Source organism: Canis lupus, chromosome 22, assembly GCF_003254725.2.
Source record: "Canis lupus dingo isolate Sandy chromosome 22, ASM325472v2, whole genome shotgun sequence".
Classification (NCBI taxonomy): domain Eukaryota; kingdom Metazoa; phylum Chordata; class Mammalia; order Carnivora; family Canidae; genus Canis; species Canis lupus.
Window position 1 is genome coordinate 9,837,422 of NC_064264.1, and position 16,735 is coordinate 9,854,156.

A 16,735-nucleotide genomic window follows, 5' to 3' on the forward strand; every position below is an offset into this window, starting at 1 on the left:
ACTACCAGGATCAAAAACATTTTACTAAGCAACTTTCAGAGTGTGGAACTATGCATTGCTTTACAATGGAGTTAAATTCTCTCTCTCTGCCTTTTAGGAGTTTAAAAAAAAAACTTTTTAAAAAAGTTATATTTATTTATTTGAGAGAGAGTGAGAGAGCACAAGCGAGGAGGGGAGGGGGAAGCAGGCTCTTCAGGAGCAGGGAGCCCCACATGGGTCTCCATCCCAGGACCCCGGGATCATGACCCAAGCCAAAGGCAGACCCAACTGCACCATCCAGGGGCCCCTTAGGAGTTTATAATCACGTGGATGGAAGTACTAAGGGCAACTAAACAAATACTGAGAACAACATGAATATGAATATTGACATCTGGGAAGCCTGGAGAAGAAATTTTTTTTTGCAGGGTAATCAAGAGAGAAGGGATCATGAACAGTATTTAGGAAGAACTGAACCAGGACAATTGAGTTCATCAGTGTGTGTGTTGTCTACAGTGCTAGGCATCGGGGTAAACACTAGGACTCCCTAGGACATTTTGGTCACCGGGGAAGGCACGACACCATCACACAACTTCAGTGTATTGTGGATAATGATAAACAGTGATACACTTAGTGATAAATTCCCGGGAGAGAAGATCAGCTTTGGAGAGCTCACTTAAGAAGGGGGCAGATGGCTCGGCAAACTCCTTGTGAGAAGGAGGGGGGGCTATTTTAGGCCAAGCCTTGGACTTGGGAGTAAACGTAGGGCAGGGATAATTGCCACTGTGTACTTCCAAGGCTCTATTTATAACCATCAATATCCAAAAGACTTGGAGACTAGAATATCTCCCATTAGAGATGAAATATAATATAATATTTACTTTTTTTGAAGTTGGCAAGGTATAAATAACACATACAATAATGTAATATTTTAATAAATAATTTAGAAAGCTTGAGGAGACACAAGATACCATGCAGGTATCCTCAACAGCCAAATCTGTTGAATGAAGTGGATGATTCTTAACCTTCACCTGTCTCAGAGTTGAGGGAAGGGTTCCTTGATACAAAGGGTGCAGAGGAGCTCTTTGGGAGCTATAAAACAGTGAGCACAGTAAGCCTTAGGGCTGATGGGCATGCTTGCACTAAAGGGACACCAACCAGTTTGTGACAAGCGTAGAGGGCAGGAGATAAGGAAGGAGGGAGAGCAGCTTGCAGCAACTGCTGAAGCGCAAGAGCAGGACTAGATCTGAAGTCCACGGAAAGTTTTCAGCACCTGTAATCCCAGAGGTGGGGGCCATGGTAAAGGGAAGAAGGGTATACGTCTTCTCAGCTGGAGTGGGAGAGGTGGCTGGAGGCTGGACATGAGTCAGAGAGGAGGTTGTTTAGTGCTTTATCCTCAGTGCCTGGCGTAAAGCACTCCCCAATAAATATGTGTTGGAATGAATGAATGAATGAATGAATGAAATAGTATCTCTTTCAATTGTACCGGGGACATGATATTGATCTCTATGTCTGCACATATACAGGAGGCTCCTGGTTAATTTTAGTAAGTATGAGTCTGAACAGGTGGTTGGGGCAGACTCAGTGTCCAAGATTTGGCTCAGCACAGACATTCTAAGGCCCATGGAGCCAAGGTAGGAGGGGGCCGCACCTTGGTCAGCACTACTAGAAAGTCAAGATGCCAGAAATGCGATGCCCCCCTTCCAGACCGTCCTGTCTGCTCCTGGTTCCATTCCTGGAAACCTTTGGCCCCTCTTCCCCGAGAGCCCGGAGACTGATCCCAGTTTCCTGAAGCAGGGTTGGCTTTCACCTCTGCTTGACTCTGGGCTGCTCAAGGCAGCATCAGCGCCTGGCCTTCGTGGACTCTTTCTTCTTCATCAGGGTCTTTAAGGCATCACCCTTTCCCTGCCTTCAGCTCTCCTGATGCCAGACCCAGCTCAGAGGTGATTTCAGTTCATTCACAGATAAGCTCATATTACATGTCATTGATCACAATTGCATTCACATGTTAAATTCTGCATCTAGGAGAAAGGGCCATGGTCCTAGGACACCTCTTGGGAAGTTTGTTACTTATCACGCATCCTTTTAATATGTCCCAGATGGCTCTCCTTATGTCCTGTCCTGCCCTTTAGGTATTTCAAAGGCTTGGAAGATAGCCCTTTGCTGAGAATAATAGCAGCAGTATTTCTAGTAATGATTAGTGGTGTTGAACGCTTGATTCTTGCCACACGTTGTGTCAGGCAGTTCACTTAATTTAATTTTTTCAACAGCTCTGTAAAGTAAGTGTTATGACCGTTTTTAAAGAAACTGAGGCTCAGATAAATTAAATAGTGTCTGGCAGGGCTCCTGGCTGGTTACTGGCAAGGAAAAATTGACTTCTGACTTTTCAGGCTCTGACTCCTACCCTACATCAGGTTTCTTCCACTGGGGCCTGGATGATTAAAATAGCTTCTGAAGTAAGCCTGCTGCTGGAACACATAGCACCTTTGTGTGCATTAGAAAAAGGCTCCCTTTTTCCTGGATGGATGCAGTCCTGTACCAGGGCACGTTGACTTGGCAAGCAGAGCACAGGATGGAATTCAGTTCCATGTGGCTACCTCAGTCAGGAGAACTTATGCAGTGAACAGCCTGCACAACTGGGCGTGGTGACCCCAGAGGGGAGCTGTCTCCTTGCTGCTCATGTTCCTCCCCTTTCAAAACATTCTCATCCAGGATGATTAGGCATTGACTCTATTATTGCTGGATTGTAGGAAGTTGGGGAGGTTGCTGGCCAGCGGCTAAGGTGGCACCTGGGAGCTCAGAGCAGTGCATTTTTACCAAGCAGGGTGGCAGTATTTTAGTATTTTTACAAGTGGCACTGCTTTCCTGCTGTGTGTGAGCTGGGTATTAACTCAGCTTGTCCCACTCAGGAACCCTCCACAGATCGAGATCCAGTTCTGTTGATCAATGGTGTCTGGATATTTCCCACTTAGCAATCATCAATTTCTATTGACAAGGATCTTAACAGAAATGATTGTTTCAGAATAGGCTTAAATTTAGGTGTGGTTATTATCAGAGCCGATTTCAGGCTATTTGCAGACTTGCCTCCGGGGCGCTCAAGATGTCCAGCTCTTTCCCAAATATTTCACTCCCTCATGCTCCCCTCCACGGGCCCCCAACAGGAGGAAACCCAGCCTGAGGTTAAGGCCTAAAGGATCCACAGAGACTTGTAAATGGGCTACAGGGTAGAGGAGATGCACGGATGTTAAACCTGGTAATATTAACACAGATGTTAAACTTGGTCACATTTATCTGTCTATGAAGTATTAAGTGCTAACTCTTTTTTTTCTTTTTTTTTTTAGTTTTACTGTTTTTCGTACACTTCCCATTCCAACAGCTAGTCAGACTCTTGCTATTTCCTTGATTATGAGTTTATTTATTTTTATTTTTTATTCTTAACCTGGCAGAAAATAAAAGCTGCTCCATGAGCCAGAGGGGAAGCAGAGAAGGGACATGCTTCTGGGGGTGCAAATGAGGGTGTGGTTGGAGTAGCAGGTGGCTCTGCCCTGGGGAGGGGGCCAGGCCTCAGAGGGAGTAGCATGTCTAGGGAGTCTGCCTCTCTGGGTCTCTCAGCTCACCTGAAGGGACCCTGTGGTGTCCCAGTATACTCACTGTGACTCACTATTGGGAGGTATCACTGCAGAAGCCCCTGGGACCTTTGCTCAAATCTGGGGAGAGGAGCCCCAGTGCTGACTACAATGAGTTTCTGACCAGTTCAGCAGGATAGTGTTTTAGAGTTGAATTTAGTGCAGAATTTAAAGAAGTTGAATTTAACAAAAATAGTTTTTTTCACACCTGCTTTTGTAAGCAAAGTTTTATACCTGCCTTCAAGCTTTTTCTAGGCCTCTTACTTGGATCTCTGACTCTCTCCCACTCTGTCTCTGTCTCTCAACTCATCTCTGTCTTTAATCATTCCTCCCATGTGCCTGATGTGGTAACGTGGGCCTGGGTGGTCAGCCTCACAGGGGAGCCTGTCTGTAAAGTCGAGCAGAAACCAGCAGTGGCTCGAAGCAGAGGAGGCAAGAAGCCCTTGCAGGGGCCAGCTCTGCCCTGGTCAGGAGAGGCCCCCAACCTTCCTAGTAGCTGGATGGAGCTTTAAGACTAAATTCTGCAATAGCTTATAAACAGAAATGTCCTGTGTGATTTTGGGGAAATGGCTTGGATTGCTATGACCTTATTTGTCCTTCTTTCTTTCTTCGGTCTAGAAGAAGAGTTCACAAACTGCTTCTATAAAGCCCCAGATAGTATTTTGAGCTCTGTGAGCCATATGATCTCTGTCCAACCACCCAGTCCTGCTGTTGAACTTTGAAAGCAGCAGTAGACTATACATAAACAAATGAGGATGGCTGTATTCCCATAAGGCCTACTTGGCAAAACAGGTGGAGGAGCGGATTTGGCTTATGGGTGGTAGTTTGCCCCTCCCGGGTCTCGGATGTGCATACGGTGGCTCAGGTGAACTGTGAGGTGGGAGTTATGTACTAAGGATATAGCAGGAAGATAAGCTAGGAGGAGCCTGAGTCCCCAGTTTTCACAGAGCCACCCCGTGAGCCCTCTGGATTTCATTTATGGGAGAGAAATAAAGTTCTGTCTTGCTTAAGCTACTGTCGGTTGCAAATGAGCCTAATCCTGACTAATACACCGTTCATGTGTGGTTAAGCCCAAGTCACCAGAGTAGGAGACTATGGAAGCCTAGCTCTAGCTAGGAATGAGGTATGCATTTTTCTAAGAGTGTGTCCTGTACCCTGTGTACCTCTGGGATTTTTTCCACCTATTTTGATTACCCGAGGTCACGAATAAAACTCCGTGATGGATCTTTGGTGTGCTCCGCAAGGCGGTGAGGGGCATGTGGAGAGAGCTGATGGAACTGACTTGTGGTCCATATAACCAGCAGGCCCTGGGGTTGGCGAGATGCACCCTTCCAGGGGGCAGGCCATCTCTGCCAGTGCCACACACTGCAACCCAGCTGTGACACACGCTAATGAGATGTACGAGGTGCAAATGCAAGTGCACTGAGTTTTAGTTTTTTTAACATTATTTTTTATTTCTTATTTTGTCTGTCATTTGGAAACTGCCCTGGATGACTACTCTAAGAAAAGCCTGTGGCGCCCTTTAGTAATCCTTTCTGGTGTCTGAGGGACTGACTTTGCCCAATCTTTTGGGGATATCCAAAAGGCCCGTTTGTAGGATCTGGGAATCTCATACAAATGGAAAGAACAACAGGGTGCTAGAAACCTAAAGAGCAATGGCAAACCCCTGGGACTTGGGACTTGGCACTTGGCTCTGACTCCAAGAATGTTCCCTTCCCCACAGCTTCTGGAATGTTGAGCCCTTGCTAGGAGCCTGGTCCACTCTTCTGCTCCAAGCAATGCTGCAGTTGCTTCTGGGTGCAGACTACTGCTTTATGGAAGGCATGGGGTTGTTTCTCTAGAGGAGAGAGCAGAGTGGGGATGTGTCTGTGCTTTGTCTTCAAGCACTTAAAGGTTGTGTGTGTGTGTGTGTGTGTGGTGTTTAATGAGCCAGTTTTGGGCAAGTCGTTGCCTGTGTTTTACGGAAGAGGGGAGGAATGAGCTACTTTCAAACAAGAGCGGTTTTGAGTAGGCCTAAAGAAGAAAATCTCAGCCTTCAGAGCGTCTAGTCACCGCACTGGGAAGCAGACATAGCAATCCCTGATCTGAGACGGTGCGGTGTGCGACGAGGTGTGCAGACTTCAGAATCACACCGAGCCTGGTTCGACCCTGGCACAGCCTGTCACTTTCTGCTTGGCTTTGGGAATGTTGCTCAGCCTCTCTGCAACTCAGTTCTCTAGTTCACAGGGTGACTCTGTGATAAGGGGGACTCAGGCTCCTTCTAGCCTATTCCTCTGCCATCCTCAGTAGATACTTTCACCTCATGGCCCAAGATGGCTGCTCTCACTCCTGCCACCACACACACACATGCAATTGAGGCCAGAGATTTGCCAACTCCCAACCATAAGCCAAAGCCAATCCTCCACTTAGGTTGGCAACTCCAACTTAGGTTGGCAGATTGTAATACCCCTGACGTGCCAGGGATGCTGTCAGAAATGGATGTGATGACATTCATAAAGAGCTAGCACATATTTTCCTCAGAAAATATGAAATGAAAGACGAGACCCGGCTGGCCCTGTGCAGTTCAGACATTCCATCCAAGTGGAACAGCTAAATCAACGCCTAGAGTCTATGTGGGTTGGATTGCATTGAGGGCCAGGCCCCTTCCACGTGAAAGCCTTTCTGGTTTCCTTCCTCATGTCTTCATTTCCTAGATCTCAGGCCAAAAATCCCCCTGGAAGCCTTCGCTGGTCGGAGACCTCCCCACACACTCACAGGCCCCCATGGACCTCGCTTTGTCACGCTGGCCTCAGCAGCTGCTGTTTGTGGTTTGTGGGATCCTTTGGTTGGTGTCCCCAGCAGACTGTGAGTTCCTAGGGGGTAGGGGTTATCTCTGTTTTTCTCACCATCATATCCTCAGCAGCCAGCTGAGCACCTGGCATGTAGCAGGTGCTCAATAAATCTTTGGAGGATGAATAAATGAATGGAGGCTGTGTCCCTCTGGTTCTGTATATGTGGGTGCATTCTGTTTTCTCAATTTACATACCTATTTCCCTAACAGGGTTGGTTCTGCCCTTTGCCTCCCCCATGCCCCCCTGGTTTCTGACGTCCATCAGGAGGGTTTGTACCTTGGGGTGCTCCAAGGCATCTGGTGTGGAGGCAGGAGGCTGACCGGAGGCTGCCAGAGGGTGCAGGAGTCAAAGGGCTGGGGAGCTGTCAGACAGAAAGAGAATTTTGGCTGTTGCATAACTCTCTGCTTTCAAAGGCTTGGGGCTCATCAGAATTTCAAAGGGTACTTTTACATGTAATAGAGTTCTACCTGCAAGAGCAATGAGTGAGGTGGGAGCTGTTCATTCCTCTAGTTGCTATTCGAGGCTTGTATCAGAGATAGCTAGGGCCTTGCAATTTTATTTCCATTCCGGCACAAAATGGGAAAATCTAACGTGAGAGCAGACTGGTGGTGACGGCAAGATCACAAAGAAATACTCCACTGGTTCCTTTCGTCGATTATTCCTTTTTTTTTTTTTTTTTTAAGATTTTATTTATTTATTCACAAGAGACACAGAGAGAGAGAGGCAGAGGGAGAAGCAGGCTCCATGCAGGGAGCCCAACGTGGGACTCAATCTCGGGACCCCAGGATCACGCCCTGGGCCAAAGGCAGGCCCTAAACTGCTGAGCCACCCAGAAATCCCCTCTCATGGATTATTCTGAGAGCAGAGGAGCGCAGAAAGGGAACAGAACGGTGCCGTTTTTTTGGCTGACTCATCCTAAGAGGTAAAGGTCTTTCCCCCTTTCCTCTTCCAGAACAGCCTCGGCGGGGCTCCATGCGTTAGACAGATGCTCAGACCGAATTTTGTTGAAAATCCACTTTAAAGTTAAAATCACTGGTATTAACGCCTCTCATTGTTCTTGTAACTCTTGCTTTTGACCGCAGCAGTCTTGGGGAAAATTTGTGTAAAAAAAACACACACACACAAAACCATCCAAACAACCCCTTCTTAAAATTGTGGCAGGGCGGGGCCAGGGGTAGGGGAGGCAGGGAAGCTGGGAGAGCACGTGAGTACATATGGCATTTAAAAAGATCTGCACCTAAAAAAAAAAAAAAAAAAAAAAGATCTGCACCTGCTTTTGTCAGACCAGCTAGCAGATTATTCAAAGAAAAGTCTTGTTCTTTCTGGAAATGCTCAGGACTGAGAGCCTCTGCAAAAGGGTTGATAGAAGCTCCCTGGGATCGATTGCATGAAGGCCGTGCCAACCATCACTTTGGAAATGCGAGCAGAGTGAGAACAGGTACTGTGCTTTAAAGAGTGGTTTGGAGATTTTGACACCCTGTAAGTTTTGTGAGAAATGGCAGAAGTAACTCACATCTGCTTTGCCCGCAAAAATGGTATTTCTATACTAAATTGCTTTATAACCACATTCCAGGTGCTACTTTGAGACGTAGGAGAAGAAGAGTATTCATCAGCCCATCTGAACAGCAGAAACATCAGCTGGGAGGTGACCAGTGAGGGGCCCTAAGTGCCTTCCTACAACCCGATCCCACTCTCCCGGGCTCCCCCAACCCAGGGCTCAGCATTCAGAGAATTAATTCACTGCTTGAGGCTTCCTGGTGACCTGCCTCTCACCCCTTGGCTGCCCTAGAGCCTGCATGCTTGACTCTGGCTCTTGCAGTCTAACTTCTTAGAGACAGTTACTGAAATTTAATGGGAAGCATGTGAAAAGAATGATGTATTTGGTCCAATTCGATAGCTATCCTAAAAAGCTGTGGCTGGCCATGATTCCTGAGGAACGGCATTTAGTTTCTCCCGGAGCACACAAACCTGAAGGGAACAAATAGCCAATTCTGCTATTTAGAACCATCTTGCTGTGCCTTTTGTTGAGTGCAATTGCATTATCTAATGAATAATCAATGTTCAGCTGACACCTGAGAGCCCAAATACTAATCCCAAGCAGAAGTTACCGATTTGCTCTGTTTCTAATCTTTACCATTGAGCCTATTCTCCCCACATTGAACCCCTTTTTTGGCTCTGACCTTTACCCCAGTTTTAGTGGACATCCAGAAGATCCATGGGCCCTGGGAATGCAGTTTAGGAGGGATGGGCCATATGCAAATAAGTGGACCCACCTGTGACTTTAATCCCTTATTACCTTAAGCTCTTCTATTTTTCCTTCATTCACTCACTCACTCACTCACTCACTCACTCACTCACTCAACAAATATTTCTTTGCAGTTATTCATAGCTTCTGGGCCTGAGTAATGATTTTGGTTATGTCCCTGCCTCCAGGAGTTTGCAGTAGTTGTCGGTCCTAGTTGTAGGTTTGGGCTTTCTCTCTCTGGGTCTCAGATATCAGAATGGATCATGACTCTGATTTCTCAGAGCCTGTAGATTCAGAGTCAAGGCCTGGCTCTCCTGGGCATGGGAGGTCTCTCCATGTGTTTAATGCGCTGTCCAGGGGTGGCAAAATCTAGTGGGTTGATTCTGCACTACAGAAGAGAATGCCTTTCATCTTTTCACCTCATAGAAGTCCAGTGTGGTGTGTCAGAGCACCCGGAGGGAAAGGACCATATTTTATTCATCTTTACTTTCTCAGCTTCTGGCAAAAAGCCGAGCATGTAGTAGGAGCTTTCAAAATGAATAGAGTATGAATGGATATATCTGCTCAAAGTGTCTATCTTACTGCAGGATCAATGGGGTTATATTCCCAGGTGAAGGGAAGCTTTATTGCTCTGGTGCATCATTCAGCTTCTGAAATGGAGAGAGGAAAGAGCAACGCATCAACTCCCCATGAATGTAGCCTGACTGAATGTGACTGGACATGCACCTAGCAGAGCTTATGTCCTCTGTTCACAGAAAGTCATGGATGAGGCATGAGTACTTGCTGCAGATGGATGTTGGCAGGAAGTGATGACACCTGGAAGCTAATCAAAAGTTTTGGGACCAAAATGGTCACCAGTGTGGAGTCCTTTCCACATATCTGTTTCTGGAACTGGGATTTCACTTATTCAACAAATAGCATGTGAAATTCTGGTCTGGTTATTGAGGATATCATGAGCAAAACAGACAAGAGTCCCTGGCTTTGTGGAGCATTTCATGGAGCATTCATGCGAGGGTGTGTGTGTGATCAGTAAACAAAAGAAATACTTAAAGAGTGTATAAGAACGTGACAAGTGGCAGGAAGTTGCATAAAGGAGGGAAGGAGATGGATTGCAGGGATGGGGATAATATTAGGTAGGGAGGCCAGGGATGTCTAATTAAAAAGGTGGCATTTGAGAAAAACATCTAAAGTTGGTGTGGGAGTGAGCCATGTGGGTTTCTGGGGGAAGAGTATTACAGACTGAGGGAGCAGGTGTTGTTGAGTATTACAGACTGAGGGAGCAGGTGGGTTGTGCCTGAGGTGCTTAGGGAGCAAAGAGACCAGTGTGGCTGGATCAGGTAAGGTCTGTCAGGGAAGAGGATGAGCAAAGCATTGTCCATGTGTTTCCCTTTTCTCTACATTTGCTAAATTACTTCAGCTTGTTTGAAGGCTTTTGCAGGGCAGTCACTAGGAAATCTGAATCAAAATGTATCAGAAAAGAGGGGTGCCTGGGTGACTCAGTTGGTTGAGCATCAGAATCTTGGTTTTGGCTCAGGTCTTGACCTTGTGGTCATGGGATGGAGCGCTATGTTGGGCTCTGTGCTCAGGGCAGACTCTGCTTCTGTTTCTCCTTCCCTCTCCCTCTTGCATACAGACACACAAAAATACACACACACATTCTCTGTCTCTCAAAAAAATAAAATTATTTTTCATTTTTTAACAAAATAAATTATTTTTAATTAAATAACAATTTAAAAATAATGATGATGAGGATGAGGATGGCACACTTAAATTCAGTGCCTTGGGGAGTTTAATAAAGGTGCTAATTACAAAGATGAGGGTAGAATGTAGGGAGACCAAGAAGGGATGCTGCTATCTATGTCCAAGGGCAATACCAGGAGACAATGTCACTCTTAGGCTTGAAACAGCAGCAGGGGGAGCAGTCGCTGGCACCAGTGAGGATAGATCCATGGAGAGGTCTACCTAGAAGAGCCATGAACTTTGTTTGAGGTCAGTCCATGGTAACCCACACAAGAGACCCTCTTGTCTCTTCTTTAGGTGCTCCCCATGGGCTGACTTCACCTGGCAACTGCAGAGCAAGGGAGCTTGTTGAAGTAGTTCACATGGGTCAGACTTATGGGTTGCAGAGCTGTGTGGAGTAGGATGGAGAGTGGATCTGAGGCAGTGAATGGAACACATCTGACACAGATGCTGTGGGCTAGAGAGAAGAGGGGACTTGGAACTGAGTAGAAAAGGAAAAGTGACACTGAGAAACCACCTGAGCAGGGTGGCCTGTTGCAGGTTGCTAGTCAGAAGCCAAGCAGCCTGAGGTGGTCTCTCTGAAACCCAGAGGGGACCACTCATTGTCAGCTGTCAGCCTGCTGCCCAGGGTGTGTTCCATTTTGAGCCACGTTCATCTGCATGGCCAGACTGTCCAGCGCTCCATGGGCCCATCTTCAATGGACAACACTAACAGCCGTGGACGCACCTGCAAATGGGAGGGGGAGGACTCAGATCTCTTTTTAAAAATGAAATTAATTTCTAAAAACAAAATTATATATTTGAAGGTGTAGAATATGATGATTTGATATGCATACACCAGAGAAATGATTACTACAGTGAAGCTAATGAACATACCATCTCCTCATAGAGTTAGCATTTGTGTGTGTGTGTGTGTGGTGGGAGCACCTGAAACCACCTCCATAAGCAAATTTCCAGTATCAATACTGTATTAACAGTGGTCATCATGCTGTACGTTAGATGTCTGGGATTATGGAGAGGCATGCTGGTATGAAGGCAGAGGCTCATCCGTGGCTGAGGTGGGACTGGACTAAACCTGTTTAGCAGGACTGTGGTGGACCATGATGTTTCACTTGATACAATATAACTGGGAACTTTCTGGGTAGTACTGCGGAGCTTCAGAGCTGCAGCTCTGGAGGATTTAGAGTTCCCTACAACCATCAATGGCATTAGGAACTAGACAAATGTCTCCATTTCTGCGGATTTGTTTTCTTCAGTGACAGAACTGACTTTGAAATTGATGGTATGGATGATTGGGAGTGTTTGAAATTTCATGACTCTAGATGAGCCCCAGATCCTTAATATGGCCCTCTAGCCTCATGGAACCCAGCTCCTGCCTGCTTCACTGCATGCATCTTGTGGTCCTCTCCCCTTGTTCCCTACTCCCTAGCCACCTAGAGCCTCATTTCAGGGCCTCAAAGGGCCATGCTCCTTTCCACCTGTTGGCCCTCCTCTCAGATTCCCTGTACCTCCTCCTATAGCCACTTTGCTCCCTAATTTTGACTCAGCTCAAAGTCACTTCTTCACAGAAGCCTTCACTGACATTCTAGAAAAGGGTTGCATCATGGCTTCCATTCTCTTCTAGCATCTTGCCTGTCTAACATTTCTCACAACTCTAAATCATTAACCGAATGATTGGTCATTTAATGTCTGCCCCCATATGACTATAAGCTCTAATTTGCTGCTGCCCAGTGATCATGCATAGAAGGCACTCTGTAAATATTGGAGGGCATTATTGACCAAAAGCTAAAAATGAGTTAGGAGTGGGTGTATACACACCATGCAGAAAAGAAATCAGAAGAAACATAGATTAGAAAGGGTAGTTGCCTGCCCACTCCCCACCCCAGGCTTTCTTGGTGTGGGGAACAAGGAGCAGTCAGAGGCAGGGATAGGAGGGGGTGGAAGACAGGGAGCAGATACAGGCAGAGTTGACCAGTCAATTCCCTGGACACCTGAGGAGGGTGAAGAAAAGCTGTTGTTAGATGTCTCAACACTGATCTCATTCTCTCTAGCAAAAAAAAAAATTAATGATTTTTAAAAAATTTAAAAATCCAGCCAGGAAATATTAACAGAAGGAAGCTTTAAAATGTGAGAATAGCAACCTTTTTTTGCTCTACTGACTGGCTGATTTGCCAAGGTCTGAGCTTGAGGCCTGACATGGTAATAGGTTCAGGCCAACAGAAATGATTTTAATTGGTGTCCTGACATCTGGGGGAATTCAAGAGCTAGCAAAGTGGAGTGGGATACTGATAAAATAGTAATAAATAAGTAAATAAGTAAGTAAGTAAATAAAAAAAATGTTTGTAGCTTTCTAGTCCACCAGAATAACAAACACAGGGTGTACCATTATTAGAATCCACCAGCCCCAAATTATAAATCAGTCAGGAACATAGAATAAAATGGCAGGATTAAAATGGGGATCTTTAATTCACAATGGCAGATTTATATGTGTGGGGTGGGATGGTCTCTATAGAGGAAGTCACGTCTTAAACATGAGCCTGATATGCTCTGAGAAATGCCTGGTCCTGAAGGAGGATGGAGTTAAGGTTTATATAGAGCTCAGAGAATAAATTTGGGGACCCAGGAGAATGGCAAGACAGAGAAACTAGTGAAATAGGGAAAGAACCGAGGGAGAAAGGGAATGAGAATAGGTGCGTGAAGTTGATGGGGAGAAAAGGAAGCAGGTGGACAGAGGAGCAAATCTGATGCATTGGCCATGGATGGCCATGGCAATTCCTCCCTCCCTCCCTCCCTCCTTCCCTCCCTCCCTTCCTTCCCTCCAATTCTCCTTGTCTTTTGTTCCTACCATTACTTCTTTTTTTTAAAAAAATCTCTTTATTGGGGTATGATTGACATGTAAAAAGCGGCATATTTAATGTATACAACTTGATGTATTTATTTGGAGATAAGTTTACACCCATGAAACCATCACTACAGTCTATAATGATAATCATCTGTCACTGGCAAAGATTTCCTGGCACCCCCTTTGGTTTGCTGTTGTTTTGTTGTTTTCCTTTAGCAGTAAGAGCATGGGATATTAAGATTTTTTCCTTTAGCAAACTTTTCAGTACAATACAGTATTGTTGCCCTAGGGCCTCAGTTGTACAGTAAGTCTCCCGAATCTATTCATCTTGGGTGACTGAAACTTTGTGCCCTTTGATCCTCATGTCCTCATAGCCTCCTCCCTCTGGGCCCTGGAAACCACCATTCTTCTCTTTGCTTCTATGTGTTTGATAAGCACATTCTTTTATTTTTTGCTTCAAGTTTTGAGTGAATGTTTATTAATCATGATAACGGTCGGTATTCCCTTCAGGCTACACTTCGTTTCTGAGAATCAAGATTCTCTGTGTCCCCTCTTACTGCTGCCTCTTGGGACTGCCGCATTCACTGCTCGTTCTCTGTTACAGGCCTGCTTTCCCAGGCCTGTGGTAGGAAACGCTGTGATTTGCAACAGTCGACACAATAATATAGAATAGATGAAAAGAGAACAAACTGTGTCATATGCATAGTTTTAACACATTAGAATAAAACATAATTCAAGCTTTAAATAATATCTAGTAGGATACATGATGATAGGGGCGCCTGGGTGGCTCATGTCATGTGATGTTTCAGGACTTCGGCTCAGGTCATGATCTCAGGGTACTGGGATCGAGCCCCACATTGGGCTCCCCTCTCAGCAGGTACTCTGCTTATCCCTCTTCCTGTCTGTCCCCTCCCTGACACTTATGTTCTCTCTCTTTCAAATAAATAAATAAAATCTTAAAAAAAAGAAAGAACACATGATAATATACAGTAGAATATTTTTTTAAAACTAGATTCTTACTTATTTCAGATGGTATGATGAAAGGAGTGTCTGGTAAATTGAAGGTTATAGTAAGTTAAAAGTTGGAATTAGGCTTGGACACCAGCCGAGCAAGCTGTCACCTGTAGGTGTGATTGAGGAGGTGGTGGTAGAGATTTCTAGTCCGAAATTCAAATTCCATAGCCTGTCATTTAATCATGAGATAGTCTTTTTGGGTCTCAAGTCTTCTTAGGAATCATTAGTAAAATCCAAACATCCTCAAGAGAGGTCACACCTTCAGTGTTTAGTAGGTGGCCCTCTGGTTACAGATGTTGGAATCAGCATTTTACTGTTTCCCATTTCCCACTCCTACACACTTCCCACTTTTTAGGCCTCATTTCCTGTTTCAAATCTGACGATTCGTGCTTTAATAATCTTTATATTTTAATTTAACAATCTTATTAAATTAAATAATCTTATAACAGTATTATCCCATTTGCCTCTCTCCCAACCTTTGTTCTATTTTGTCACCTCTTTTACTTGTACATAAACTATAAATCCCACCTTACAGCACTGCTATGCTTTCAATAATTTTCTGTTCAGGAAATTATGAGAAGAAAATAAAGGAGTGTTTCATGCTTACCCACGTATTTGCCAATTCTGGTGCTCTTCATTCTTTCTTGTAGACCCAAGCTTCTATCTGGTTCATTTCCTAGGCCTAGGGAAGATCGTCTGGCATTTCTGTTAGTGTAAGTCTGCTGTTACAAATTTTCTCAGTGTTCTTTTGTCTGAACATGTCTCTCTGCACTCTGTTTTGTTTTGTTTTAAAGATTTATTTATTTATTTTAGAAAGAGAGACAGTGAGAGTGTGAGCAGGGGACATGGAGCAGAGGGAGACAGAATGAGAGACTCTCAAGCAAACTTCCCATTGAGTGAAGAGCTTGATGCAGAGCTTGATCCCACAACCCTGAGATTATGATCTGAGCCAAAACCAAGAGTTGGAAGCTTAACTGACTGAGTCACCCAGGTGCCTTTGTACTGGTTTTTGAGGGATAGTCTTGCTGGGTACAAAATTTGGAGTTGATAGGTTTTTTTGGTTGCAATATTTTAGAGATGAGATTGCATTGTCTTCTGGTCTCCATTCTTCTTTTTCTTCCTCTCCTCTTCCTTATTCTTTTTCTCTAATAATAATGCAGCCATAATTTTGTATTGTTACCCTGTTTATAAGGTCTTTGATTCTCTGGATGTTTTCAAAATTTTCTCTTCACCATTGGTTTTCAGTAGTTTGATTATGAAGTACTTAGGTGGGACATTATTTGTATTTATCCTGCTTGTGGTTCACTCAGATTCTTGGTTCTATAAGCTGAAATTCTACATCAAATATATGAAATTCTCAACTATTCGTTCTGAGGAGTCCAGCTTCTGGTTAAAAACCTATGTGGGATTTTTCAGGCCTGGCCATAAGTAATTGCAAAGGTTTCCTTGGCAGATATCACTGTGGGAAGCTGCCCTCTTCACACCAAGCTTGGTGCACAGTTAGTGCATTGCAGTGTCTGGAGGGAATTGCAGTCAAGGACTTGGGTGGGTCAGGCTCTTCCCATGTTTGCATTCTGAGCCTCAGAACCTTTATTCCTAGATCTCTTTATCTGAGACCTTGGCAGAGGTCTCTTTTAGGTGCCTCTGCTGAGGTCTCCTTATAGAAGGAAAGAGGGAGAAAATCTGAAGACACTCCCCATCACCACCCCCCACCAACTCAGTGCCTACTACTTTTCCACTTATAATCCTCTCCTCCATCTGACCCTATGGTCCATGAAACTGCTGGAGTCTTTTGTTAGGGGCTCTCTCAACAGTGAGACAATCCCCATGCCTGCTCTGATTCATCTGACCCATGACTGGTGTGCCATTTCATGAGGAAATAAAACGAAGGAGAGTCAGTGTTGTCTCCAGTTTTAGCCTTTTGCTTTTATCATCAAAATAAGTAATTAAAGGCTTAACTCTTTCATTTTTGCCTTGTTGCTTTAATCTGCTACTTGGATACTTGATAGCTCCCAGCTCCTGACATTTCCTCAAATAATTTTGCTGTCCCATTATCACCTTCTTCTCCTTAAGAAACTCTAGTTATACATGTTAGACTACTTAATAGTGCTCTTACATCTTTGAGGCATGGTTCATTTGTATTCCATCATTTTTTACTCTCTTTTTTCAGATTGTGTGATTTCTATTGATTTATCAAGTCCATCAAGTTTTCTCTTACCACGTTCAATTCCCTCAAAGACTGTGCAGTGAATTTTTCATTTCAGCTATTGTACTTTTCATTTTTAAATGGTTTTCATTTTTAAATGGTTTTCATTTCCTCTGATGAAATTATATATCTTTTCATTAATTAAAATCATGTTTTCTTTTCTTTTTTAAATCTAATTTTTTCTTTTGGTTTTAGAAGTAGAATTTAGTGATTTGCCACTTACATACAACACTCAGTGCTTAATACAACAAGTGC

At 44.5% G+C, this 16,735-nt stretch overlaps 1 long non-coding RNA gene across 1 annotated transcript in view; it reads left to right on the forward strand.

Moving 5' to 3' along the window:
• The first annotated feature begins 7,123 nt into the window (after positions 1–7,123).
• Positions 7,124–16,735, forward strand: part of LOC112678810 (uncharacterized) — a 36,738-nt gene continuing 27,126 nt past the window's right edge. The window contains exon 1 of the long non-coding RNA XR_007404924.1: positions 7,124–7,355. This is a non-coding gene — a long non-coding RNA (uncharacterized LOC112678810). The remainder of the gene's footprint in view (positions 7,356–16,735) is intronic.